At 43.6% G+C, this 4,078-nt stretch overlaps 1 long non-coding RNA gene across 1 annotated transcript; it reads left to right on the plus strand.

Annotated features, from left to right (window-relative positions):
- Positions 1-355: 355 nt before the first annotated feature.
- LOC115646780 lies at positions 356-2,660 on the plus strand. Its single transcript, XR_003999123.1, has 3 exons — positions 356-429; positions 667-805; positions 1,333-2,660. It is a non-coding gene; the product is annotated as an uncharacterized LOC115646780 (long non-coding RNA).
- The last annotated feature ends 1,418 nt before the right edge of the window (positions 2,661-4,078 follow it).

Genomic DNA, 4,078 nt, shown 5'->3' on the forward strand with positions numbered 1-4,078 from the left:
TCATAAAGGACACCACCTCCTAGAGAAATCTCTAATCACTTATAACTAAATTATGAACTAATTTTTTAAAAACATGTTATGACACTTTCCCCCCACTAAGCCCAATCCTGAGCACCTTCAGCTCCCACTGACTTCAACAGAAATGGAGGGTATGCAGCCCCTCATAGATGTATGAGAACAACCCTGCATTGTCCACAGAGAATGGCAAAGATGTTGCTAAGAGATTTTCTATCTGTAATTATTGTTTCATTCTTCTTGGCTGTCTCGCCTTTCACAGGGCAAGTCTGGACATGCTGCCTCTTGGGCTGGGAGCCCTTTCACACCAGCTGCTACTACTTCTCTAAAGACACCATGAATTAGGGTGCCAGCAAGAGGAACTGCACAGAGATGGGTTCCCACCTGGTGGTGATCAACATGAGAGATGAGCAGGTAATTTGCCAGGGATTGATCTCCTGTGGGAATTCAGTGCCCAGCTCTGGAGGAGACCTCCACACACTTAGACCTGCTCTTGAATTTGAGCAGGAAATTCAATCTCCATGTTCATTCCATCCTGATCTTCCTCAGTCATCACCACCAGCACCAGACTCACACCTTACAGGAACTCTGCCTTCCTACTATCTGCTCAGTGATGGCATCTGACGAGATTTACATTTATTTTTCATCCAGGCTTTCCTTTCCAGTTGGAAAGTTCCAAAGGGAACTTATACAGGCACCCAACTATAAAGTTGTTATATTGGTCTGACTCATCAGGAGGAGAAGGGCCAGTGGTGCTGGGTGGATCAGACTCCAATAACCAGACTGCAGTGTGAGTATCTCATGGGATGGAGACTATTTACCATCCTCCCCTTAGCCCAGCAGATTAACATGCAAGATAATGGGAAGGAGGTGGGGGTTAAAAGGGAGACCTCTGTCACCTACTGGAGCTAAATGTTTCTGCTCCAGCAAAGGGTAGATTTGTTGGGGAAATATGATCGGAGGCTATAACTCCATTTTAGGGAACAGTATAAAGGGAGGAAAGTGTGGTGTTTAGATGTGCTTGTAATTATTAGAACTGGGAGCACTGGCTGTTGGGAGTCTGAAAGGTCAGGAAACAGGAAGGAGTGGGGAGGAGTTGTGGAGGCTGAGTGAGAGTTAGAGAGCGTGCAGCAGCAGCTTGGTAAAGGGGTTTCCACTGTAAAAATAAAGTCCTGTTGAAGCTTGTTAGCTTGCCTGCTTGATACAACAGAAGGGGAATCTGTCAGCAGGATTCAAAACTGTACTTTTCCCTGCTCCTCCATCCTCACCAGCTACAACTGTTTCTTCTGTGACACTCATGATGAGTCTCTCCTACAGGTTCTGGAAAGATAAGGAACCCAATAACCTTGACAAGGAGAAGTGTGTTGTCATGGATATGAGGAAAAACACATACTCAAGAGGACTACGAATTGAAATGATCTCCCATTAAACAGCAATTTATCAACATTGTAAAATTGCAGCAACAAATATTTGATTAAAAACATCCTGGGTGTCAGAGTGGAAAGAGAACCCATCCCTCACTAGGAGCAGCTCACAAAGATTTGATAGGAGGGGTCAGATTAGCCCTGATCTGCAATTATGTGGGAGTGGTGGAGACTGTGGTGGAGGTTTCTGCACTCAGTGGCCTGAACCCAAAGTAATTTTTAAAAAATTAAAGCTGCTGAAAATGTTTAAAGTGGGAAAATGCCACATGTCAGCTGAGCTCTGCTTGTGACCTCATAAAAGCTGCCAATGCTATCTCCCAACAAGTCTGGTAGAGAGGGTAGCTTTGGGAAGGGGAGGGCCATGGGATTTGCCTTGCACTTGAGGGGAAAGATACTATTCTCTTATAATGAAGCGGACAAATTTAAACCCAGAGGAAGTGTATCACCTACTAGTGTGCCATCGCTTTCTGCTTACTCCTTACTCTTACTGCATACAACTCTTCACTAAGAATTCTGATTATTTCAGGGCTGTGTCTACTAGTGTATATATTGGAAATACAGGTAGGTCCAAACTGGTATCTTCTAACCCATTTAGAACTCAGTTCCATTTTGTAGTGTAAATGGAGCTCGGAACCTAGTATAAGTTCTCTTCTGTGTAGATACAAAGTGGTCATCTCAGCACAATTCTAACTGCTTCCCACGCCACACTTGTAGTTCTAAGCCAGCTGGGGTATAAGATGTAAACCAAAGGATTTATCATCCCTGTTAATTATTATTTGTGGAAAGGGTGTAGACGTATGGATGGAAAAGCAGCCCAAAACTCTGTAAGGCTTGCAATCACTGAGTCTTGTTAGACATTAGAACTACATTCTTGCTGGGAGAAAAATATCTGGGTCTGGTGTTAGAGACTCAAATATCCTGCTGTAAGGAGCTGTAGAAAAAGGAGGGGTTTTCAAACTACAGGAGCTTCAGTCAAAAAAAAAAAATCTAGGGATGGCTGCCACTGCCCAGGAGCCAGTGCTGGATTGTTCCCTGCAGTGCATTCCCCACTTTGTCTAATTCTAATTTTGAATGGCAGCAGCAACGACAGAGCTTCCACTACTTCCTCTGAGGAGACCACAGGCCTCAATCTCGTTGTTAGGTTCTGAGGCAGACTGTCTGATGCTTTATATAAAGTTCTCTCTCTAGTACTGTCCTTTTACTGCTCTCTCCTTACTCTCACTGTGTACAATGCCCCATCATGAATTCCCTGCTCGTTTCAGGGCTGTGTCTGTTATGGTGTTTATCTTAATAAAGTCAAGATGTAAACAGACTCTGATCCAGTTCATTCCAGGAAGCCCATTTCCTGAGCAAGCAGCCCTGAAGAGATCCCCAGAATACTGGGATGACTTCTTACACAGGCTTTGTGGTTCACAAAGGGCAGCATAGCTCTTGGCTCACTTCAGGGCTGTGTCTATTGAAGTCTTTATCTGACTAAAGCAATTTTTTTGGAAAATACTGAATATAAGCCTGTCATAATATAATTCCCAATTCTGAACCTTAGCGTCCAAAATATGGGTACTAGCATGAATTCCCCTAAGCTTAATTACCAGCTTAGATCTAATAAGCTGCCACCAATCAGGAATTCCAGTGCCTGATACACTCTGGTCCCCCCAAAACCTTCCCTGGGGACCCCCAAGACCCAGACTCCCTGGATCTTAACACAAGGAAAGTAAACCCCTTTCCTCACCGTTGCCTTTCCTAGGATTTCCCTCCCTGGATTACCCTGGAAGATTACCGTGATTCAAACTCCTTGAATCTTAAAACAGGGAGGAATGTCCCTTCCCCTCCCCCTCCCCTTTCTCCCTCACCCAGAGGCAAAACAGATTCAAGCTCCGTGAATCTAAAACAAAGGGATTCCCCCTTCTCCCCTCCCTCCCTGTTAAGTACAGACTCAATTCCCTTGAGCCTCAACAAGGGGAAAAAATCAGACGGGGCTTAAAAGCAAAACTTTTAATAAAAAGAAAGAAAAAAAGGTAAACGTTTATCTCTGCAATTTAGATGGTAAAAAGTTACAGGGTCTGTCAGCTTACAGAAACTAGAAAGAAGCCTCCCCCCAGCAACATACAATTTAAAATACTTCCAGCAAACTACACATTTGCAAATACAGAAACAATCAAAAGACTATAACCGCCTTTCTTACTAAATTACTCACTATTCTGAATATATAAGAGACTGTAGCAGGGAGATTGGCAAGAAACCTGGTTGCACGTCCAGTCCCTTCCAGGACCCAGAGAGAACAAAGCAAAACCCAAAAAAACACAAACAAAGGCTTCCCTCCACCGAGATTTGAAAGTATCTTGTCTCCCAACTGGTCCCCTGGTCATGTGTTTGGTTCCCTGTTTGTTAAACCTTTACAGGTAAAAGAGACATTAACCCTTAACTATCTGTTTATGACACCCACCCCCAAATCACAGACAGTGGGGAACCTCACTGGCGGTGATTTCTTCCTAGAACTTTAGAATAAACAGATTAATACAACACATGCACCTGTACATATACTACTAAGTATGTAAACTACAAGACTTTTTACATTTCAAGGACAAATTTCAACCAGTGGATTCTGGGAAACTTTCATGAGAGAGTGCATCAGCTACTTT

Source organism: Gopherus evgoodei, chromosome 1 (assembly GCF_007399415.2).
Source record: "Gopherus evgoodei ecotype Sinaloan lineage chromosome 1, rGopEvg1_v1.p, whole genome shotgun sequence".
Classification (NCBI taxonomy): Eukaryota; Metazoa; Chordata; order Testudines; family Testudinidae; genus Gopherus; species Gopherus evgoodei.